Here is a 25,799-nt window from a genome sequence, read left to right as displayed (position 1 = left end):
CAGTGTATTTTACACCAAAGTAAATCTACAATAGCTCTTTTCACTTTAGTGGATCTGCTCTGTTTTCATACGGCTGTAGAAAAGAACTTGGCCAAAAGAAGTTAATTCTATGGACAAGGACTGCTTAAAAGAATAAGGAGCACAAAATGCAGCTGTTGGATTGTAAGCTCATTCATGCAAGGACCATATTTCTATATAGATAAACATCTTGGAAATACGTACTACATTTCTTGGAAAATCTCCTGATGCATACAAAAGTGTGAAAATCACAAAACATTCTTTTCAGCGCTTTGAAGGAATTTATTGTTCAGAGTGTGTGTGTGTATGTGTAGTAGGAATATTGAGAACTAATGAGAATCGAGTAGAAACTATCTGATTATAATGTTATATTATATGAGAAAATGCAGATGGAAAAAATCAATAGATTAGATTATCACTGAGGGCATTTGTAGTTTATTTCCTATGAAAAGCTCAGGCTGACTATTTGACAGAACATGAAACTTAAGCCTTTTGTGTGAACGTGAGTAGTTCTGTTTGTGGCGATGTAACTACAGGTTGCAATCGATCAGCTGCAAGTAGGGCAGACAAATTGTTTTCCAGTCAAGTGTTTCATGGACTTGTCTGCAAATGCTATGTAGGAAATAACCTTCCTCTGAAGTTCTTTTGGACATCTAGATAAAAAGGATCACGAGCCATATCAAGGATTTGGAACCCCTGTCTTGGTGCATCGCTGATGTTAGAGTTTATGCTGGCTGTTTGCAATACCCAAGAGAGTACTGGATCCAGCTATGGAAACAGAATATTAGGATATACACATTTTCAGCCTTGAGAACTTGCATTTCTGTCTGCCTGGCTACATACTCATAAACTTCTGAAATGCTTTTCAGCTCTTTACCAGGAACAAAGTTCATTATTATACTCATACTCAGGCAATTGTCAGTGGCGAAAATAATAATTACTTATACCACTTTGAATATACCAAGCATTTTATTAAGAGCTGCAATTGCAGTGGTCTCCGTGCTCAAAGCTGTTTGCATTTAGCTGCCTCCCTGAGGTCCTGTCTGACTTCTTTTGAAAGCCATCATATTAACATTAATTGGTCAAAGGAAGAAGTACAACAAAATCCTTCTCGCTCAATGGCTTTAGTCAGTGGGATGCCGTTAAAGCGAACAGAAAGCATCTGCTGAATATGACCCTTTGTTGACAGGCCTCTTTGTTAGTGCCATCCTGATTTGTATTTACGCTGGTTTTGGATAGGCAGGTGGAAAGAAAAAGGCAGGTGGATTTCCACAAGGCAGGTGGAAATCAGCCAGAAAGGAGAGTGAGGATTTTTGACGTTTCGGCCTGTGGCTCAGTGCATACACACTGACAGAATTAAGTCAGGTGAAGAAGTGCTACAGCACTGGAACCTCGTACTTTATAGCACTGTCCGCATCACTGACCAGGGTGTATGAGAAAACAGAGCTAGCTGTAGCAAAAGGGGAAGAAAGCTATGGCTCCAGGTCGCAAATTGGCATGGCCTCATTTTTGTCTCTCCCAGGTCACTGGGAAGCTGGGCTGGTGGTGCTGCTTCTGCCTAGAGAAGGGTTGGAGTGTACAGAGCTTCCTGCTCCCAGTGGCAACACCCCTTTTCTCTCCCACAGCTAATGGTAAAGGAATGGCAAGGCTAGCTCTCCGCAATCCCTTTTGCGCTTCTTTTTTCCTTTTTGGGTGAGAAGCAGTGTGACCTTGGTCTAGCCTTGGCACCTTTTTCCTGAAGCAGCCACACAAGCCTTGAGGTAGTTCTGTGGGAAGAGAGCTGGCCTGAACCTGCCATGCTGGTTTTCCTGAGAATGGGTGGGAGTAAAATGGTGTTCTTTGAAAAGAAAAGAAAATGATATATATTTCTATTGTGCTTGGGCAGTAAATGGAGTAATTGCTGAGACTCTTCCCCCCAGGAAGACTAGCCATGTATCTGTGTGGGTTAGAGATGGAAAAAAGAGAAATCTTCATGGTTCCTAGGCCGTGGAGTTTGTTAGAAAGGTGAATCAGCCTATTATTATGAATAGTTTGTGTTGCTGAAGTGTTCAAAGCACTTGGCAATGCCTTCTGCAAGCCATTCCCACCTGCACTAACACAGAAGGCACAGAGCAATTCTGTAGCTAAAGGATTCTCTACATCCAGGAAAGTGGGGCTGCATTTGCTTTTGAGTTGTTTTAGAGATATCCAATGTTGCATTGCAGTGCAAAACAGAGCAATCGGTTCTGGGACAGTTCTGTATTGTTTTGCTCTACCACTATCCAGAAATAAAAACCATCCTCTAAATCTGGACCCATCTGGCTTAATGACCAAATTAGCCAAATCAAAACATTTGGGATTACTGGGTTCTGTTTAGATGGCTAATCTTAGGCAGGCATTGTTTCCCTTTCAAAGCCTTAAAAACACCTGTGTATTGTCACTCTCTGTGCAGGGAAGATAGGTGTTCATTTTAGGAAGACAGCTTTGCTAGGTACTTAACATTCAGGTATAACTTAGGTGTCTCAGTCAAGCAGACTAAATCCTACCCTGGGATCCAACAGAAAGTTGGTCTCTTCTGGGCCCTGGCCAGGTTAAACCAAAAAGTGTTTGGTGGAGCTTCTGTACTATTTCATTGTGGAGAACATGGTACTTGTAACAACCAGGAGCAAAAAGAACTGATGAGAGACAGTAGTCTGGGGTGGTTCATTTTTATTGACAGAAATGCTCTGGATGCAAATTAGATTCCCACTCGAATCATTTATAAGTAAACTTATTTTACTGCCCTTAAATGAGAGCTGCAAGCTCTTTAACACACCGGGGGGTGATATATCATCATAGCTTGCTTTATGATCTACAAATATGTGTATACCTTCTGATCAGGTGATACACTTCATGAGGTGTGACACACCTGATGAGGTCACATACACATTTTTTTATGTCAAACCCCAATACTTGGTAGATCTCAAGAGGGTTTCCCCTTCTCTAACTCTGCATTTCTCTTTCATTGTTGCTTTTCTTACAGTGATGCAAGGCTAGAAAACATCGGGCTTGGCCTGATTCGCAGTATTTCCTGCCCGGTACCGTGAGCTCTTCACTGATACCATTGTATTGTGGTCTGATGTGTGACCTGTTTTTCCAGTGAGCAAGACAACATCTCTGGTTATGTGTGTTATCACAGTGTGTTATCACAGAAATTTTGGTAATGAGAATTATGTCAGGGTGGTATTTCATTGCTGTTTGGTTTTTGAATTTCCTGTTCACTGTTGAGTGAAGTGGTAGCATATCTTGTAACTGAGGTACAGGAAAATGGGTTCAGAAGAGATGGGAACATAATGCAGTTAGAACATATGAAGATCGGAAATTGCAGGCATTTTTTCTTAGAAATTAGTGAAACCAGTTTCTGTGACTATAGCTACAAAAGCCACAATGCTAGGTTACATTAAAAGGCTTCTCACGATACAAACCACTCAGAATTGCTTCTGGAGGGATATTCTCTGACTAGCCAGAGAGTCTAATGCTTCTAACTTAGGCAGCGCTGTTTGTTGCGAAAAATTAAATGGTGTGGCTGTTCTGCTGGCTTCTACCTCAGCCTGGCTGGGAACCAGTCATATGTGCTTTATGAGGCATGATGTCACGGAGCGGACAAGCTGCTGTAGCTGTGCCCAGTTCCTTTCAAGCTATGTGATTCTCCTATTGCCTCTACTGCTTCTTGTCATCCTTTTTATGGACCTGCTGCAAAAGAAGTTTATGATTTCTTCATAGATGCATTGACAAGGTCAGAGGACACCACAACATCCTGGCCTGGTGCAGAATTCAGGCTCCCCAGTTGTCACGAACACCGCTCGTGGCCAGCGGGGTGACTTGTATTTTTTTCTTTTAACGCTTCACTGGCCAAACAGCCAGGCGGTTATCAGGTTTCAGATATTTATTAAGTACACCAGTATCCTTAAGCAAGAGAGTTTAAACAATATAGCAAGTTCCGTATTTAACAGGGTAAAAAAAAATAACACACTACACTACATACAGAGCAAGCAGGGATAATACGACCTGTTCCACGTTGCGGGGGGGTCTTGAGTGTGCAGGACACAATAAGGGGGGGGGGGGTCCCAGACCAGCCGAGAGGGAGCTCCAAAGAGCTGTTGTTATTATCACATATGCTTCTAAGGCGCATGTCTATTGTGATTAGGTTTCTTGACGTCCTTATCAGTAGTCAGGACCTATGTCACTCTGACACACTCCTCTGGGCTCAACCCGCTGGCTGGGTTTTCAAAAGGGAAGGGAAAAGAAATTAATGAAAACTTGTGACAAAGGTTTCCACCCTTCAGATTTAGAGAACTAAATAGTGGAGGCCCCCCATCATGGGTTCTCATGCCTGATCAGCATGTAGTTGTAGATATTAATTCCCCTTTTCACTTGATTTATGAGGCAGCTTTGGTGTGGGTCAGGCTCTTGACATTAGTTTAGGCCGCAAGTGGTTGGTAGCAGATAACAGCGGAGGTGGGGACAAAGGCATTGTTATTGTACCCTGCGCAAGCTGGGGCGTGTGTCCACAGGCAGGGAGAGACTACCTGGCCTACGCCCGGTCCCACTCCCCATCTGTGAACAGTGATACCTTCCCCTCTTCAGCAGGCCTTTGGAGTGAACAGTGCCTTGTCTGTTCTCCACACCAGTACACAAATATTAATATCTGTACCTGATAAAACCTGTCTCCGGTGGACCCTGGTTAACAGTAACAAAGAACAATGGTGTAATCAATCTATGTGTAGGGCACAGTTCCCCTGGGTCTGCATGAGTGCTCTTGAAAATGGTTGGATGTTTGTAAATTTGAGTCCTCAAGACCCCAGCGTAAGGCCCTGCAGAGCCTAACAAGAAAAGAACTCAAGGAGTACATGGCAACAGACCCTGCAAGCAAAAGAAATCAAAGCCGGCTTTGTGCCACCTTGTGGATACAGCAGTGAGTCAAACCGGTCTTTAGGGCCAATTGCTAGTCCCGCTTGCATGGAAGGACCCTCAGGAGTGGTGTGGCAGCTCTGCTTGCACATGCTGCCTAGTTCCTTGTGTACCCTTCACATAAGGAGGGTGAGGAGCGGAAAGAGAGGAGTTACAGCAGGGATCCTCCAACCTTCACCTCCCAGCACAATCTCTTGGAGGCTTCTCAGAGTTTTTCTAGGCGCCAGATCAACCATATTGCCATATGCAGGGGAAAGTGTAAAAATGCCCCACAGCTTTCCTACATCACTGCTAAGGCTGTGGGCAAATGCAAGCATTAGACAACACATAACTTGATTAGGGAATACAATTCACTAAGCAAGTTTCAAGTTTCTGCAGCAACGCAGACAAACTAAACAATGCAAACCATCCCCCATATCCATCCTCAGTTTATCCCTTCTGAAGAAAGCCAGGTGTATATCTCTCCCTGAGGGTAGCAATGTAGAAAGGAAGGAATTTTCAGCATTCATCACGGTGCCCAAATCAGATTTCCTCTCCTCAGAAGTTGGTTGCCGAGGTCTCTACTTTCCCCGGGTCTTTCCTGGCCCTGGAGAAGAGGTTGCCCTGTAGGCTTACGAGCTTTATGCCATGTGTTTTGGAACTGCCTAACAGAGTTCATTAATGCCTCTGTGATCCATAAAATCCATCCAGCTCAGCAGAATAAAACAAAGCTCCCAAGTAGATGCTCGAGACTCCCTTGGATGGGCATTTTTGGTGCAGCAGGACTGCTATGTAGACGCAGAGCACAGCAACGCTGTTTTCCTGTATTACTTTCCTTGGCAGGATCTGCCAATTCTGCTTGAACGAACCTGACGGTGGTGTGATGTTGCAGTTGCTGCTGCATGTGGGCAAGGTCAGAATTAAGCCCGCTGTGTCTCAGCTGGTTTATTCCTCCATTTGATCAGTCCCGCTTTCCTCAGCTGCATGCAGAGGCATGACACGATTTCACTGACTGAGATGTGACAGGAGGTTTGGCTGGAAGGGAAAAGCTGCTCTGATGTCTCTTCAGTGGCCCCTTCACATGCTGACACTCTCCTCTGGCGCAGGCACTGTGCTGGGAGCGCTCCCCCAGGCCGGCGCTGCCCTGGAAGAGCAGGCGTGCAGCTTCTGCGGCCAGCAGCCCCAGTGCATCCCCGTGGGGGCGATCAGCTTACAGCATGCATAAGGCACACAGCTCTTGAGGTTACTCAGGGTGACAGGAGACAAGCAGGGCAGCCAAAATCAAGTCTGTTTGGGGTTTTTGTCTCTTATTGCCTTGGTCCACTGGGTCTGACAATCTGATCAGACAGTCATTTTCATTTTCTAGTGCTAAAAGAATAAACATGAGTCAAGCTTAATACGGAGAGGAACCACCATAGCTGTTTGTTAAGAAGGAGCTCATTTAGTACATGAAAGCTTTTCCAGTACTTTTTTTCTACAGACAGATACTCAAAGATGTTCATGCTTATCTTTTCCTCTGCTAAAAAGACAGCAGGAGTTGTACCTCTGTTAGCTCTCTTCTTTTTCTCCCCAGTGTTTATGTGATTCATCACCAGGAGATGGAGCAGAATTTTCCCCATGCTGAGTATTTTTACAAATCCTGCTTTTCATTTCTCTGTTTTACCTTATCTTGGGGTACAGATCTGGGACCAGATCTTGAACTTTGGTTATTATTACTTTATGCATGCGCCTTGATCTTTGTGTGCCTCTAGTCTAGCTATCTCTATGGCTAAATGAAAACAATACAGTTCTCATAAAGCACAGCTCCCCTGCTGCTTTTCTAAATAACTTAGGCTGCCTGTGGAAAGGCAGGGCAGCTGTGGGAGGAGATCAGCTTGAAAAAGGCAGACTTCTATAACCTGCACTAAAAAGGGAAGTCATTAGTTCTGAGCACCAGGGTGTTACAGCTGCTAAGATCAGGCATGGCAGGGGCCACGATATACCAAGCCAGTATACACCACTTTGCAATGGAAATGTGATGGTGGTTGTGGGGGTGGACCTGTTGAGTTTAGTGGTGAAGGTTTCATTGAACTTTCTGGGAATAAGATCTAGATAACAAGGGTGAGAAGTAAGCAAGAGTACAAGAGCAGGAAAAATCAGTTTTGAACTGTACACTGATGAAAACTGATGAAATCTAAAGTGGTGTGAGCCAAAGGCTCCTTGTTGACCTTCCTCTGAAATGTCTGCTCTTTGATGCTGCCTGGCACTTCTGCGAGTTGTTTGGGCCCCATCTCGCCCGGCCTGGCAGAGCTTAGCAGTGGTGTGTGTGTGGGGGGGGTGCTCCCTGGCAGCTGGCAGTCCCGCTCTGGGGGTCAGTTGGAGCTGGAGCCTGCCGGGGAGCTGCGTAGCCCCCGTCGGCCCCCTGTCGTGCCTCCCCTGCCAAAGGGGGCCAGGCTGTGCAGCCAGCGCCCACGGCCGCCTTGTCCTGGCGTGCAGCCAGCGTGAGCAGCCGGGGGACTGGCACCGCAGGGTGCGTCAGGTGCCTGGATGCAGCGTTCCTCCATCTCCAGCTTGTTCCGGGGATCAGCATTTACAAAGAAGAGATGGGAACAGAATGGTGTCCCCAGTGTAATCCCCTCTGTGTGGGGACATTTAGAGACTCTTCCCTCAGTTCCTCACAGGATGAGTCTGCGAAGAGGAGCGCGCATGGGAGCTAGAGCAGGGAGCAGCCGCTGCAGCCCTGTTCATCTGCATTGTTCTGTGCTGTTCTGCAGAGTAGCCCAGGGCTATTATCACTTCTGTAATTACAGCTTCAAGCGTCCTAGGCCGCTTCATCAGGCTCTGTACATGCAGGGCTGCTCTTTTTAATCCAGGGCTTAATACAGTGCATCCCTTGAATTGTTCTTACTTATGCTGCTGATGCCAGAGCTCAAGGCAGAAAGATAGACTAAGGCTGTATCTCTTGTAGGATGCAGCACAGAATATGGCTGGCGAAGCCATAGATATTTATTATTTGTGTAGTGCAAGAGTTTGGTGCAGTTTGACAACGGCAAGAAATGCCAATTTTTAAAATTAACTTTTATAACAGAGTAAGAGTCGTTCATTTCTTTTCTGTCCTCATCCCAGTATTCCTTACTCTGGGCATAAGCATATGCTTTAGAGTGAAGGGGTTTTGTTTTGTTCATAAATATGAATATTTCATTTACCTCGTGTCTCTTTTGGTGGTTATTTTCATTTTGGAGTGTTTTCCATTTCCTGGCTGGGGGTGGCATATTTGGGAACAGAATACACAAAGCACTGCATTGTCTGGAGTCTCAGCATCTTTCTCCAGGCTTGACCTGTTCCTTGTTTACCAGTTGTGCACTATGGGACTAAAGAGTCACCTCTGCGTCCAATGAAGAAACGATCCTTTGATTTCAGTAGGTTATTGTCTATGTTGCCTTTAGAAACAACGTTTATATTGGGCTGGGACTTTATTGAAGTATGCTTTAAGCTCCAGTAGAAACTTCTGCCTTGCTAAAGTGGCATCAGTATGCACAGGTTATTTCAGTATTAGGGCTTAAATGTGCTTCTCTCTTAAAGGCATATTTATATTTAGATGCTGCAGCTTATCGTAATTGGTTGGAATATTCCCTCTAGTCTAGATGAAATAACTCTCTGCTTTTCCAGTTCATCTGATATTCACCTGGCATTTTTCAGCGCTCCAGGCTGGGGATTTTTAATTTCACACTGTGAATATGAGACCTTACATTTACATTTTAGGATGTCAAAGTCAACTAGATTTTTTTTTGAAAGCCAAACTATCCAAAGAGAGACAGGATAAGTTGCTGCTTAGTTTCATTGGTGGAACACTAGTGATTGGATAGCCCTGTGGGAGAGATTCGATAAAGGGGAGGGTGAAGTTAGTGTCTAGAAGACAGTATCAATTTTAGGAGGGGGCTAGTGAAGGAAACTAGGGAAGGGTTGGTACAAAATCATAGTGAGCGATATGGCTAGAGCAGATAAAGCCTTTACTCTTATCTTTGGAATGTGGATGGGAGATGTCAGCCTGCCTGCTTTTAGTTTAAACTGAAGTAGGCAAAGATACTGGTTGTGATTCTTGAATTATGAATTGAATCATTTTGTAATCTTTGGGCTTTTTAAGTAACTCTAACTCCTTAGCATTGTGTACTTCAATTTACCAGATACTCATTTACTACTTTAGCTATATCTTTTTGGTCTGGGACCCATCATTTTTCCATTTGTTGGAACGCTGTTTTTCTATACTCACAAATTCTGTTTCTTTAGGAGACTTCCCACTGAAAGCAAGAAAAACTTAACAGCTTGAAAACTACTCCTGCCAGTGGTAAGGAGGCAAGTTCATACAGTAGCAAACATATAGTTGTGGCACTATTTTCTGCTCTTTGTGTCATACATTATACAGCATTGGTGGTATTTCCTTTCTATCCCAAAGCAAGCATACAGTATTTCTCTCTGCTATTAAAACATACTGTGTTCTACCCTAGAGGTAACTGCACATGAAAACTGATGTATGAACAGATTCTGGGCTGTGTTCTCTAAGTATTTGGGGAGTTCTCACATAATCTGTTCACGATTTTGCCTTTCCTTCCTTTCTGTAGTGTTTTGGCACTTTTCATGAGTTTTGTTATATGGTATGATTAGTTTTAATCATATGAGATTCCCCCATTTTCACCCCACAGGGAAGGTTATGTGAGGTTATTCACCTGGATTTTTTCTCTCACTTTTTGTCTCCTATGTCATGTACTTAACATGACTGGAACAAGATAAGAGGAATTATCTTGTAATTCTGTAGCATGTTGTGAAAGAAATGCATATGGTCATCTTGAGGGGTTTGCTATCTTATATAACACTGTAATATGTATTGTGAATGCATAGATGCTTTTGGTCTTCTGAGAAGCTTACCTTTGTGTTCAGCCAGATCAAATTGTCCTTAAGCATCTGCAGGTGATCTGCAGAAGAGATGCATAAGTTGTGAGATACTTGGTTTTCCAAGCATCTTTCCAAAAGTACTCAATATTTCAGCTATCCTGTCATGTTATTGCTGTTTGCCTTTCATTGCACCCAGCAGAAAGTATCCAGTCCAGATTTACAGCAGTTAATATAAAAGCATTTCTATGCCAACACTGATTTGCTGACTATATAAATTATTAAAGCGTCTTGGTGTAGGAATATATTTCAGAGAAAGCTTTGCAGGCCTTTGGCATTAGCAATGCTATGACAAGATAATCTGGGAGCTTTTAGGTACCTTGAGGAACCCAGCTTGCTGGCAGTCAAGTCAGAGAAAACTTGTCTGTTGTCTCAGCTGCAGTGAGCAAAAGTCCAGAAAGACATATGAAGAATGGTTCATGGTAATAACAGGAAGTTGCTAGATTGCTGTACCATCAAATCTTTAGGAGAGACAGTTACTGTGTGTCTGACTGTGCTGCTCTGTGTATAACTACTTCCAGCCCCTCAGATCCTGCTAGTGACGGGTTCATCAGAGCCTGCTGCCATGCCCAGCCACCCTTGGTGCTGCATGCAACATGTGCCAGTCACCATCTGTACAGCAGTCAGGGCTGAAGATTGCTGAGAGCTTCATGATCTGGTTGAGATGAGCACATGCACCCAAAATGCTGGACTGAAATGTCCAGTCTGAGGGAGGGAACACAGTAGCATCCAGAGAAGGTGAAGCAAAGGGCAGCTCCCTAGCTGAGATATGCTCTGCTTCTATCACTTCAGGAAGTGGTACAGGTCTTCTGGTTTTTAGTTCACTGTTTGCAGCAGACGTCTGTGGAAGAGCAAGTCATCTCCAGCATTCAAGCAAAGAGTAAGTCACATAAGTGGAACACAGCTGTTCTGGTGCAGATTTGGATTTAAATTGGCATGGAGTAGCTCAGGCCAGGTGGCAACCTGCTGCTGCTTGGCAGAGTTTTTGCTTTTGCAGTGTCTCCCTAGCTGATTTTCAGCCAGTAGGATCCTGTGCCAGCTGCTGTAAATGCCAAAAGAGACGCAGCAGCAGATCTTCAGCTGGGCTGTGGCCAGGCCTTCCTGTGATTTAAAACCAGTTTATCTGATCAGGTTTGTGAAGGGAATTATAGGCATCTAAACAAAAATTGATAAAGGTCCTAAAATTCTGGGGTGGAAAATATTGAACATCCTATTTTCTGTTTTATATTTTGAAACATGATCCCATTAGTTTACTGATTAAATGCCACATTAGATATTTAATTTCAATATTAAAATTTTAATTTAATCTAGATTAACTGTGGAAGTTATTTCATTTCTATATTTAGTATCTGTTCCCTGCCATGTAACCCTGTAGGAGTGGTAGATGTGGTGTGCAAGTTGAATTTCCATCTTGCTCTTGTACAATTGCACTACATTATTGAATGATGCATGTAGTCAAGAAATAATTAGTGCAATGGAGAGGGAATAGATTTTCAGCCTTTATATTTAAAAAATAATGAAGTTAGATGAGATTTTAATAGAAGAGGATGAATACCAGGAGGCCTGGAAAAGAGATATGAAGGGGAGAATGTGCCTGTTCACTGCAGGGTTATGGAAAAGGATAGGAGAATGCAAGTGAGAGATATTGTACAATCAGAAAAAAATGAAAAGCCAGCTGAATGCAGAGAGGATGTTTTCATGCCTTAGAGAGAAACATCTCAGTTTAAGTGTTAGCCAGACAGTTATGGAAATCCCTCAGAACTATTTACTGTGGTATGCCTGCAGTCATGTGCCTTTTCATAGTCTATTTTGGTATATCCTTTTTACTGCTCATTTCCCCAAAAGTGATACTGAAAGGCACTTCACTATTCTGGCTGTTCAAACAATGAACTCTACTTGTGTTGAGTAAAGAAGACAACTACTGGCTTAATGTGGATTATCATGGTAACATTAAGAAGTGTATCTGGTGGTTCTCACTAAAAGGCAGTGTTCCTGGATTTATTCCCAACTTCTTCATGACTTAAACTAAAGCTTGTTGAAGTCACTGAGAGTGTCTGACTTCACTAGGAGTAAGGGTCTTAATGAATTACTGTGTGACACATCACGGGTAAACGGCTTAGCCTCTCAGTGTTTCTATACATTGATTTTCAAAATAAACTCATTACCAGCTTTGTGGAAGTTCTATACTGGCTTTGTGTGCACTGGTGAAGTGCTATGACACTAGAAGTGCGACGTTGCTAATAATCATTTCTGTGCAGCTTTGTTAGTTAGAATTAAATCTAGGTCTCAGTGTGAGATTAAACTCTGCCAACTTTGACACTCCTGTACTTCAGTTCCTCGTGGATGACCTTTGAAGAGTGTTATGAAGTGTCTGAGAATCTCTGGGAATGGGTATAATAGATGTCTGGTGGGATTAGTCCTTCTGAAGGAAGTGTGTCATAAATTTGCCTGAGCTTGTGGAGGACTGGCTTGATGACCCTGACAGTCTCCTCCAGTTTTACGTTCTTCTGTGGTCTCCCTGAAGAGAGAGGGAGGCCTCTGCATCCCTCCCTCCTCATGTATTAGTATGTCAGGTTGATGTCCTGTATTGCCAGAGCTGACATGCCCCTTTTGAGAGACACATCTATGGATGTGATACTGTATTAGAATGAAATAGGGGCAGACATTTTCAGAAACCAGTATTTCAATGCTCTTTTCTGTAATGCCAGGAAATGGCAGACAGCCATTATTCAAAGACAAGTCAGAAACAAGGAGCTGGGTATCAATGGGAGCTACATCCTATATGTTTGAGGCCTCAGTGCTGATTTTTTCTGGTGTCAACACTATTCTGGACTAAGTGCACTTGTTCAATATGAGACACGGAGATATTACATACTGGGAGACTTTCAGAAGCATCTAGAGGATTTATGATCAGAACATAAGGTCTTCTGAAAGTCAATAGGGCTACTGTTCCTACATCTTTTAGCTAGCTTTTAAATGCACTCCTGTAAACTGTAAATGGCCAGGAAAAAAAGAAGGAGCTTCTTGACAGTTGCGTTAAAAAAATATCAGCAACTATGCCACTGAGAGGGACAAGTTGCATAGATCTTTTGCAAGCAGAAATTTCTGAATGCTTTGAGGCCTTTGCAGCTGTATTATTGTGGATTGCATCTCAGGAATTCTCTCAGTGATGACCCACTCTCCTTGTTAATTATTCAAGAAGTTGTATGACTGACAAGGAGCATATTTATCTGATTTCTGGTACATGTGAATTCCCCAAAGTCAGTCTCTTTTGAGACAGAAAAGAAAAAGTTACCTGTCTGTTCTCTATGTGTACCTGTGCTATGGACTATAAAAGCACGTTGTAAGGCTCAGAATGCCATTATATATATAACATTATAATGAGAAAAACAAGTTCTGGGCTTGGAATATTATCTGTAAGCACTCCTTCCTGGTGATATCAGATGACTGATGGATTGCAGGTAAGATAACCATACAAACTGCTGGAAGTGGTGCAGAACTTGTGTCAGAATAGCCAACACAATTATTGTGTCTGAAATAGTGAAGACAAAAATTGCCTGACCCAAACCATCTGCTGTCAGTTTAAAGATACACGTACATTATATTTAATTTGGAGCTGCATTTTCCTCTCTGTTTTTTTTCTAAATTATTTTTGTTCATTCAATTTGTCTTCATCAAAAGTATGTCCAGAAATGGTTCTTGAACACAAGCGGTGACTAACTGTGCTTCCTGAGCCTGGATAAGCCCATTGTGATCACAATGACCTGTGTAATTCAACTGAATAAGAATAAGCTTCACAATGAGGTTAAGTCATAGTAAGAGTTTAGGTCCATTTGAAATAGAGATAATGCTCAGTTATTTCAAGCTATCTAACAGAGTCCCTCCTTTTTTAATCCCTAGGAATGAACAGTTACCACTATTTCACAAGAATTATTATTATTTAGACACTGGGACAGGCTGACATCTCTTGAGTAATGATTCATATTTTGAGGACATAACAAAGTTAATTTTGAAACTACAGAGAGGCAGAAGATGAGTTACAAGTTTTTAAAGATCCCATTCCAGAGGTCTCTAGGTAAATGAATTCTCTTTTCATAAGGAGGATTCTGCCTGTTGTTAAGTAAAAAAGCTGCAGTAAAACCCTGTAATACAAGTCATGTGCTAGAAAATAAATTGGCATAACCAAATTTGATTAATAATTAGGTCAAGGTGGGGCTTTAACAGGCAACACGTAACAAGGGCTGAAAGTGGAGGTCAAATTCTAACTGTGAAGTGTGTGGGGAGAAAAGAGGGTTGCCTGCTTGTTCTTACCAGTGAGAACAATTAACTGCTTACTATAATCTTTCTCTCCCTGAAGAATTTTTTTCTCCCTATTTGTGGACTTCACACTGAAATGGGAGATGTTTCAAAAAAATATGCTATAACTGAATGAGAAATTATTGTTTTGCTAACTACTTGTGAAATCATATATCTTGTATTGTACAAGAGATCATACCATAGTAATTTTTGGATCTGTGAATAGGCTCAAAGTTTTTGCCAAGAGTCTATAAAATGGGAAACCAAAATTAGCGTCTTTTATCTTGGGCCTTGCATAAAATTTCTTCTAGTATGGTCTTCTGACCAAAGTTTTGCTATAAAGGTAAAAGACAAAGACGAATTTGCTTAAAGAATTGGTCTGTTGGGCTTGCACCTATTAGATGAGAAGATAGGAAATTTGGAATCCAATTTTGGAGGTAGCTGCAGATGGAAGTATAGAAAGAGTTAGGAATGAATGAACGACTGTGATCCGACTAACTATAACTCGTAGGTTGTTCCGTAGTGCATGGGAGAGAATCAGTGCCTGCTTATTTCTTTTTGTGAGTCAGATCAAAACCTAAAGGAAACCATGTCTGAGGTTTACACTTTCTTAAATGTTAAAATATCTCTTGAGATAGTCTACATAATATATTAAGTATTCTTCTAATTCTTTAAGTATTTTTCTAGTATCACTCATATGTATTTCATATAAAGAAATAGATGATAAGGGAAATAGGTACCCCAATGTTAACCTGAAAGAAAATTCAGATTTCACTTTCACTCAAAATAGGCTGGCCTTTATTTATACGATTGTAATATTTAGGACCAGAGTTTTTATCACAATAAAGGTCATTGTTTTCATTCGTTCGTTAAGACCAAGGCTTAATGGTTGACTCACAGAATATAAAGTAAAGCCTTAAGCACTATAACAAAAGAATGATGCTTCATTGCTCAAATGAGACTGGTTGCTAAGAACTCTTTAGAGCATCTTAAATATAGATTGTGATGTTCAAAGCTGAAGGTAAATTAATTCTGAGCAGTTCAAAATTCAGTAGCATTCAGATGCTAAAAAATGGTCAACCACTAGAGTTTCCTCTGGGCTCTTTTAGGGATTTTCTTCCTGTCTCAGAGGAAAAGCTCTCAGTATAAATATCTGAAAAAACATAAAGAATATTGGCACCATCTCAAAATGGTCATCCTTGTCTTAATTTTGCAGGGTAGTCTAGGATAGCCTGAGGTCTTGCGTTCTGATGGAGGGACACACCCAGGACCTCCTCAAGCCTCCAGTACCCTCTTAATCCCACTGCCTCCACTCCTCTCCTAGCATGCACACCCCCCACCCCCTTAAATACCTCTGTGCATATATAGTCTGTTTACTTCCTTCAGATGTCTCTGGTACCTTCCTTGTGTCACCCCCACATGTTGCAGGGTATCTAGTTGCTGCCCATGTTTCCAGGTTTAGGCTGTGGGGAACAAAAAGAGAAAAACTTGTTGCTGTAGTGCTTTGCTGTATGCTCTTCTGAATTTCTGCAGGCTCTTCCAAAGACAGTGAAACAGAGTAATCAAATAACCCCAGAGTTAGGGAATCAGCTTCCTGTTCTTCTTTCCTGGAGCCTCAGAAAGCTCATTTCAGATCTCTTCTCACAGCATCTAATATTGCTGCACGTTGTAGCAGTTTTATAGAAATACTGGGAGAAATACTGGAAGTACAAAAAGATGAAATAATATTCATTTCCATCAGTCTGTGTCTGTGTGACATAGGCAGTAGTAAATTCTGTGGCCTTTGTAGGGATGAAGTAATACAACTAAAAAATGACCCAGATGTTATTTTTGCATAGTGGAATTTAATGCATTTGTATCTGCAGGTATCCAAATCTCCCTGGGAACCATGGAAAGTTAATTAGTCTCTTTGAAAGACTGCCTTTTGACATAGCATATTTATAGAAAGTCATTCCGTGGACAGTGGAATTGGTGAGGAATGGTTTCCGACAGGTTTCTCTCCCTTTCCTTCTCCAGCTGTCTGCATGTGCCCTGGGGATCCCACCCCCACTGAACTGTCAGGTCCTTCTAATGCTTCAAGATCTTCTCACCTGCCTTGGCATCTCTAGTGTCTCAGATGTGGCAACTATGTGAAAAGTGAAAATTTTTAAAGTGAGTTCCTAACCTTATTGTTTGTGGTGAAGGACTTGAAAACCCAAAGACTGAAGACCCACAGGCCAGAGAGCAAGCTTGAATATTCCTTTTTGCTGTTGTTGCTTTATGTCATGATTTTTTAAAACATTCTTCTTGTGAGTAGGAGAGCACTGATAGCATTTTACTCTCAAATCCATTGGTGGGTGATAGTACTTTGTATTTATTCCCCGTATCTCGTTGACATATTTCAGTGCTCCCCTGTGGGTTTCCATGACAGGGCCGTTCATAAAGAACCCGTAGACAGACCAATTAGTCAGGTTTCCTTGATACAAGAGAAACTGTTGAGGTCAGATCATTCCTGTTCTTTTGTTTTGCACAGTACCTCTTTCCTGGGAACTAGATAAATGGCTGGCAAGTCGAATGGGAAACCGTAAAAGCTATTAGGTTTCAAGCCAATATCTGATAACGGGAGCAGCAATGGATTATTTACTGTCTGACGGTCTGATGGTTTCAGACTATGTTTATGGTAGTGTCTTGGCATTGATCTTAGTACGCAGCTGCAGAACGCATTAGCAAAGGCCCCATTGTTTAAACCCCCATTGTTTAAACCTCCATTAAAGGGCAATGAGACATTGCATCAATTAATGCAAACCTCGGTCAAACTGGTCAAACTCTGTCTTTGGAAAGTCTTGAACAGACCTGGCCCAATTCCTTTCCAGAAGAAGGGGTGGGTGCAGCCGGGATCGCTAGGTTCTTATTAGCTGGAGAAGAAAAGCTTGGAATGTAACACTACCCGCAGATAACGCTAGCGGCACATAGCTTTGAGCTGCGTTTGTCAACATGTGATCTTTTTAGGTTTTCTGCTTAGATGGGAACAAATATGTCTCAATTCTAAGCAAAGAAGCAGCTGAACTTGTAAGAATTTTTTTCAAGAAATTATTACTTCTTGTGTATTCCACCAACAGCAGCTGAGAGTTAATTGAATCAATTTTCTGGAAATCGTTCTTCAAAAAGCCCTTTCTGTCCACAGACCTCATTCAGGCTATTGTATTTAAAACTATTCAAAATTTTTGGTCTCACTGGATATTTTTGATTTATTTTTAGCAAATTCAAACCTGGCTCCCAAGTCCGAGGACTTAACACAACAGACTCATTTGTCTGTATCTGCTGATGTGGCATGGAAGGAAGGATTTTGTCTCTAATAAAATTAAGCACAGGATTGCAAGTTTTTTTAAAAGATCTTTAACATTCGTTATTGCATTTCTCTTGCAATATCTTAAGCAATTCTTAGTTATACCATCTAGTTAACTAGATTTGAAGGTCTGCTCACCAGTGAAAACAGGAAGATGTCTTAGTCTAGGCAGATATCACAATATTTTTGCTTTTGATATCTATTAGCTGCATTATAGCTGAGTATTATTTATTATGCATCATAATAGTAGGATACTTGCTGTCCCCTAGTGGCTAGGTCATTTTCAGAGTTCAGTACATCCACTATGATTTCTGTCATCGTATCAGAAATTATAAACTGGCTTGCAGCTTGATTTATGCCAAACACACAGACTTAAAAATCTTGGATAAAAATATTTTCCAGCTTTCAAACTGGCTGCATGATAAAAGCCTCATGAAATAATCATCAATTGTATCTGTGTAGTACCTTTTAACAAAAACTAATGGTGAAAGAGCAGAGCAATGAAACCTGAAAATAGAGAAAAAATTATTTTTTATTGAAATAATTACTGATGTTTTGACACTGTACTGAATTTGCTTAATTTGTTGATACAGTGAGATACTCTAGACAATGTTTGAGAGGGCAGGAATGGCACAGAGCAATTCCTGCTGCTCTACATCCTGATGTCAAACACAGCTTGTACACCCAGATCCCATTACCTGCTGGTTTAAAAACATTTGCGCAAAACATAGCTGAACAGATGGCTGCATTGCCTGACATGTGGCATGGAGACTGCAATCATTTCATGAGAAGAGATTAAAAGGAGCTTTATGAGTGAGCCGCATGTCACATTACTGGTCCCAAACCATAGGATTGGTCCTCTTTCCACCATAGTGAGAGTAAGAGTCTGGCTGACTCCAGCAGAAGCCAAAGATGATGATAACTTGTGAAGCTGGAAGATGCGTAGACTCACTGCAGAATAGAAGTGGCTGTTAAAGTGTAGTTTGTACATTACAGCTCATTTCAAAGCTCTGGTGTAGAATGACAAAGTCTTTCCGTAAGACTCTATAGAGTGAATCTGAGAGGTCTATGGGGTAGTTCTCCTGTCTCAGCACACTTTATCTCCCTCAGCTAATCACAAGGGTAAATACTCCGCTGTTGAAAGATCTTTTTATTTCTACCCTTTGTGAGCATGTTGTAAGGGTGCTCAAGTGTGTGGCAGGAGTTCTGGCCTCCAGAGAGCTTCCACTATGTTCTGCTGTCCTTCCTCCAGTCAGGGGAGTTGTTTACATGACTTCTTAAAATATGCTGTGCTGGAGCTTCAGCTGAACAGGAAGCATATTATATTAGGGCAGCTGGTGGAGTAGAGCTTGGGACCCAGCAATCAGGGTTTCTCATAAGCTCTGCTCTGGGAAGCTGGAAGTGCAGTCAGTATTGCCAGCACTCAGCATTTCAATGCAAGTCTGGCAATATTTGGTGTTTCTTATGAAGTTTTAGCTTCTGGAATCATGTTGCAATCCACTGTTAGGCAGTACAGTATGGCGCTGGCGTACAGGGCTCTGGGCTAGGGTGATTCAGAGGCAGTGGATGGCTCTGCACTGCTGAGGACTGCGCTGGACCTAGTAAGACTGACCAGACTTTGAATCCCTTGGGAGTACATGTCCTTCCAGGCAGTGAAAGGACTTGTTAGCTCAGACTCAACACTAGGCTCACACTGATTCCACACATTGGCTCGGTGGCTGTGCATGAGGTGAGTTAGCCTGTTTCCAAAATTCAGAACATGAGAAGGATGGTATGACTGATTTTCTCTTTAACTGCTTTGTTTTGCTGAAGAGCTTTGGGGAATGAGAGTGGGTAGGTGGAAAGGAAGAAAAGTGTTTGGGTATGTGAAGGCTTGTGAAGAATCTCCTGGCAGCTCAGAAGAGGGGACAAACAGAGTACAGATGGAAAATGGAGAAAATTTTGCAGTTTTCACATATCTGCTTGGGACTGGAACACAAGAAATATGAGGAGGGGCTGAGAGATCTAGATTTGTTCAACCTTAGGAAGAGGAGGCTAAGGGGACACCTTTATGCTGTCTTCAGCTACCTAATGGGACACTCTGGAGAAGATCGAGTCAGACTTTTCTTGAGAGTGTACAGTGACAGGACAAGAGGCAATAGACATGAGTTAGGCATGGGAAATTCTGATTAGGTATAATGAAAAAAGTTTTTACCATGAAGGTGGTCAAATACTGGATGCCCGAAGAGGTTGTGGAATCTCCATCCTTGGAGATAATCAAAAACTTAACAAGGCCTTGAGCAGTCTGATTCATCTGGTCATGCTTTGAGGAGAGGCTGGACTACATGACCTTTAGAAATCCCTTTCAACCTAAATTCTTCTATATTTCTAAAATACTTTGCATTCATTTAGCAAGTCAGCATCTCAGGGTCCATCTTTGAGTCTTTATGTACAAACCCTGGCATAAGGAGCTAATAAGCAGGATGCTGTCAGGACATAATAATGATTAATCATTAAAAATAATGAATCTTTCCAAAGGGGCTGGGCTTGCCCTAGATTCATTCAGATGCACAAGTATTCAGATCACAGTTGTGTTGCAGGGGAGTAGTGGTGATAGGAGTATAACTGGATTTCTTAAAAACAGTTTTTTAATGTAGCTTACAAATAGGTATGTCATATACACATGCGATATTTTTTGTATGTAAATCTGCAGCCCCTCAGAGCATTATTGCTAGCAAAGTCTTAGCTGGAATTTTCAGGGGGACTCAAATTATATTCAAATACAATGGAAATTGCACCTGAAACTCCATGAAGCTTCTTTGAATATGTGGCCATTTTTGCAAAGGAGTTCTAGGCTGAAGGAAAGTGTCTAGCAGGAAAGGCAAGATGCCTCTAGACCTCCCACATCCCTAGAAGTCCTGTTTATTACTACTCTACTTATTACACCAATAACTATAAAATGCCCAGTCAAGAGGGGAGAGGTGGGGGTCATAGTTTGGGCAGGCACCATGTCTTTCTAGTACCTTTGCACTGGCTAGGTGTGGAGGGTCCTTACAGGTTTGTGCAGGTGCAGTTGTTTCCATTAGTGTTTTGCATTGCAATACTGGAGCTGTAGTGCTTGCACATGAGTGTGTTACATGTAATATTTAACAGATGTCTGCTGTGAATGCGTTTTTCCTACAGTTCTCCTTTTTGCAGGTGGTTCTTTGATATAGATACTAGTTAATTGTTTTTTATTATTCCTTAGTACCAAAAATGAACTTTATTCAGGATGCCTATAATGTTTTCCATCTGCTAGCCACATCAATAATAAACAAAAAACTAATTTGTTCTTTAATTTTCCCATAACAGCACAGAAAAAAATGAAAGCTTTGCTCATTTATCCACTGCTCTGTTGTTGATACAAAGCCAAACACAGTCTTTATTTTTAAGTCAATGGAGCTACTACATAGATGAATTTGAGCATATTGAACAAATCACACAAAACAATCTCTTACTTTGTTTGCATATTCACACATGGTGTAAAGAGCAATAGAACAGAATAACAGATGCTTCTGTATTCTTTTTTTTCAGTAAGTCTTCAACTGAGCAGTGAAACTATTTTTTTACGATACTAAAGCCTGATGCAACTAATATATTCATAATGGATTTGTATGATCTACTCTTGTATCCCCAATGGCTCATTTACAGAGCTTAATGCAATTTTCCAAAAGCTGAAAAATGTAATTCAGAGCAGCTTCCTGGTCTAAAATCACATTGATTCACTAATTCACTGTTTATAGCTTCTTGTCGCAGGCAAGAGAGTTTCTTTCAGGCAAGACCTTTCTTGGTATGTAAACTGTGTACATGTAAACTAGTTAAAGACCCTGTTTCTTTAGCTGAAATCATCCAGAAAAGTGTTTAACCACAACTGCAACAGGTCTCAAGTACATTCTAAAACTTAAGCATATGCTTAAACATTCTTCCAGAATAAAGATGCCTTTCTAAACTAGTGTCAAGAGAGTAGAGAAGAGCTTGTCTACTAAAAAACTGAAGGAGACAAACTGCAATGCGCATAAATTAAAGCCTGATTAACTCTTCAGTGAAAATTTTCATTCAGGAATAGGATGGCCATAATTTTTTGTAGCTTAAACTTTCCTGAGTATCCTCAAGTAAACATGGACTGAGTCTTTGGTAATATTCTTTCTAACAAGTGCTGTTATCAAAGAGGGATTAAAGTATTTAACTTGATCTGCATTTTTTGTTAATGAGAACAGAAGTCAAGAATCTTCATCACGTATACAAAACAAACAGCAGCAAAAATATGATGAATATAGCAAACGAGTCACCATGTGAACAACAGACCATATATTTGTTTGATCTGCTGCAAAAATGCTCAGTCATGGGGCACTAAATGCCCACAAACTACATGTGCATATTGCAAAAGCTTGTTCTAACGTACAGGCCTGGTGAATCTCCTTAGCCAAAAATGAGTTTTTTACCTGTTTTAAAGTAATTGCAAATAAAACTTCTCAGACTTTTTGTAAAAAAAGTTGTTGGTGTTCAGTATTTGTGGAGTTAAAATTATAGTTTTCTTTAAACAAAACTAATGCTTGTTGCTATTCATCTTTAGGTGAAGCTATAAACAGTCCATCCTTCAGAGCCAGAGAACTGCTGGCAGAAGAAAGCTTTGGTGCTCTGTTCCCCACCAAACCCAGAAGCTGGATCAAATCCTGCCACCACACTTACCTGGGGAGTCCAGTGATTTTGGTAGGATTGATACGTTAATCGAGCATGTCTTGCAACACCCCTGAGATAAACAATACTTTCCTCTTTACAGCTGGAAAAACAAGTCTAAGGGAGATCCAAAGACCTAGGCAGGAGCATTCAAAGTCTAGCTGGCCACTTTGCTGTCTGAGCCTGTCAGCACTGGAGATTTTGATATTAAAGTTCCTCTGATGCCTGAAGGTCTTCTTCCATGCATATGCAGAAGCATTTAGTTCTTGTTGCTGCACAAATCAGCAGGCATCTCAAGCCTAAGCCTGTCAGGATTCACAAATCTGCTGTTTCCTTGCCCAGCCTTTTCAAGGAACATTTCTTGTGCATGCCCAGAGATACCTGCTGCTTTGGCTTCAACATAAAATGCAGGTTTTTCCTGCTGGAGCAAGAGGTGAAGCAACACCTTTATCTTCTTCATGGCTTGATGTGAGAGGTTTGGTCTCAGTTCCCATGTTTAACTGTCAGCTTTGCTCTAATCACCACGCTACAGGCTCTTTGGCTTGAAGTACAAGTTGGGGAAAATGCCTCAGCTCTCCACATGAAGCCGTTCCACTGCCAAAAAACAAATATATCAGACACCAATATAGGCTGAGAGCAGAAGCATGACTATAGCCAAGTGGTTTGGTTCTTACCTGGGAATGGGCCTCCATGCGCCAAAGCCCACTTGTGCATTTTTAATAACTGAGTATCTCCTTTTGTACCATTAGTTTTACAGGTAGTCTTTGTCACAACTGTTGCTTGAGTTAAAATGGAACAGAAAAGCAACTTCTATCCTGAAAAATAGCCTGTAGCTAGGTGTCTAGGGCACTTTTTAGAGAGCTGTGTGTTTTAGTGTTCTCAGGCGGAAGTGAGGACAGGATTCAGGTCTTCTGCAGCCTGGATCTGAGCTGTGACTATTTGGTACCAAAAGGAAGTGCATCACATTCTCCAGGAGCTGTGTTTGAAGCACAGGAGTAACCAGTAGCACAGCATAAGGCACTGAAGGCTCAGTATGGACAAGGTTTTGAGACACACTCTTTCATATGGTATCACCTTTCAGGTTATTTTCGGTGGCTCCCTGCACAGCAGGCTGCCTGTTGTGCTTTCCATTCAGAAGACTTTAATTCTCACAGGCATTTAATTGAGAGCTGAACGGGGAGCCCAGGATTTCTCTACAGGGGTGAGGACTTACAGGTTGGGTGCTGTGACACTGAGTGTCCAAGTGCCATTGTGGATAAGGGCTTAAAGTTTTTGTTTAAGGCTAAAGCACAAGGGTTTGATTCTGGGGAAGAAAAACAAAGAACAAAAAACCTGAGGCTTATTCCCTTAACTCTCCCTTTTCTGGTGAAGGCTCAGAAGTGATTCAGTTCATCTGAGTGGGTGAAGTTTCCTTCCCCCAAGCAGGCACTTGTACAACAGGCTGATGGCACAGGGCATCTCCAGGCTCCTCCCAGCATCTCTTCAGAGGAGATCAGGGTGTAGGCACTTCGACTTGCAGTCTTGCCACTCAGAAAACCAATCAAATTGGTGACTATTTTAATTATAAATGATTCAAACCTGGAAGTTACCAGGGAAAGGCAGGCAGTCCTCTGAGCCTTTTCCTTGAGAAGCTGCAAAAGGCTTGAAAACAGCACCATCTCCTGGAAATGCCTCATCATCAGACACAGGAGAGAGTTGCTTTGCTTTTCAAGTTTGTTGTCATTCAAATCGATGGTAAACAAACTTCTTCTGCTTTGGCTAAGGTATTTCCTTGCATCAGTAATATTTCCACACCACCCGTGCATGGTTTTTTCCAGTGTACCCCAAGTAACTTTAAACCAGATGTGACACATCCATAGGGCAGCTGTAACAGCATAAAAGTTGCGGACATACCTTATTTGCCACCGAGGCACACCCCGGTGCCTCAGATGGCTGACTGAAACCCTTTGGGCTAGTAACCTGGAATGCAAGCTAAACTAACTTGTACACTTTCTTTAAAGCCTTGATCAGGAGGCTGATTTTTCTAGGGGGGAAAAAAGAAAAAAGAACAGTTGATGTAACCTCACACAGCTCTCCCAGGATTTTTCCGGTATACTGGGAAAGTATACTTTCCCATGCTACTTACTATTCTTGCATTGCTCCCTATTATGTGCTGGTCATCTCATAGCTTAACACAGTTCTGTAGTCAATACATTGCACTGTCAGACCACCTAACATCCAGATTACAGGGCACATTTCTTCTGTTAGTAGCTTTCAATTACAGCAACAACAGGTTCATTTTAAGCTAAGACTTTAGTGTATTAATCAAGTCAAATGGCAAAACTACTTCACAGGTACTGTTTGCCACTTGCAAACTGCAGGGGAGGCAAGGTTACAACTTTATGTACTTTGTAGGAGTCTTGGCTGAAGATAAATTGGAGAGTATGCAATGTTACCTGTTAGGGTAATAATGTTACCTGATTTAGGGTGTTAATAAAGGAAATACATCTTATTTCTTGCCATATATACAGTCATGATATGTGTTTTCTCCATATTTTCAAACTGTTGCCTGGACATGCCAATGAAAAACAAAAGCCAGTCTTGAATCTCAGTAAGAGTTTTTCTTAAGGAACATCAGTGTTTTCTCATTTGAACAGACACAAACGTAGATGGCATAATCTAGGTAGCCACTTTTTTAGATAAAGTCTCTTGCAAGCTTTAATTCACTACACTGTTATAAATATAAATTACAATGTAGGCAAACCTATTGAAAATTGGCAAAAAAGCCAGTTAATTATTAAATGTGTGGGGATAATTTGCATAATACAATTGGAAGTGTTACACTTAGCAAATTGGAAGATTTTGCTATTGAAATCTAGAGTCGCTTATATTCCTCCTGTCCAGTGTTGCATTACACCATTTCTATTTATACTGCCTTAACTGAGTGCTATCTAAATACACACTTTGCTTTCTGCTAAAGGGTACTTTTCCTGCTAGTAATCTGATGTTTGATAGTCTTTTCTTTTGCAGTTATCTTATTCTTTCAAATTAATTTCACCCTACCTCTGAGTCGAAGACCATTCCTTACATTACCCACTGGACTTTTTAATGCTGTGACATGACTGAATCTTTTTCTTTACTGATGAAATCCAGACTCAGGATAAAGCAGCTGGTTGCAGAGGTAGGACAAGATGTTTGGCTTTGTTAGCTTTCCTCTCCAAGTGGGCTGTGTTTCAGATATTAAGTCACACAGATCTGGATTTGGGCTTTGCAGGGAATTGATAGGTATTTGTACGTGCCCTAAACTTTTTTCTCAATACCTTGAAAAAAAAGGAAGTCCTTCTGTACCCTAAAGAGTCTATCGTTAAAAACACTGTCAGCTTTTTGCTTCTTCTAAAACACGCAAGAGAAGAGTATGTAACTCCCAGCCTAACCTTTTACCATGAATCATTCATTAGTGGTAGATGAATACTAGCTCATTTGGGATCTCAGCTTGTACCTCTGAGTTTGAACCTCATACTCTCACACTGTGTTTTCTTTCTTTTTGTTATTCTTCTTATTCTATGAATCTCAGTCTGACCTGTCCCAGAGCGCTTTTGCCTCCATTCTCTTCTCTCATGTCTTTCCCACAAAACATTATATTATTTGGAAC

The 25,799-nt window shown here is 41.5% G+C and overlaps 1 long non-coding RNA gene across 1 annotated transcript in view; it reads left to right on the top strand.

Moving 5' to 3' along the window:
- LOC135324987 (uncharacterized) overlaps positions 1 to 25,799 on the top strand; it is a 35,009-nt gene that overhangs the window by 9,108 nt on the left and 102 nt on the right. The window contains exons 3-4 of the long non-coding RNA XR_010386222.1: positions 22,065 to 22,201; positions 25,178 to 25,328. This is a non-coding gene — a long non-coding RNA (uncharacterized LOC135324987). The remainder of the gene's footprint in view (positions 1 to 22,064; positions 22,202 to 25,177; positions 25,329 to 25,799) is intronic.

Source organism: Dromaius novaehollandiae, chromosome Z, assembly GCF_036370855.1.
Source record: "Dromaius novaehollandiae isolate bDroNov1 chromosome Z, bDroNov1.hap1, whole genome shotgun sequence".
NCBI lineage: Eukaryota > Metazoa > Chordata > Aves > Casuariiformes > Dromaiidae > Dromaius > Dromaius novaehollandiae.
This window is presented reverse-complemented; position numbering and strand designations above follow the sequence as displayed.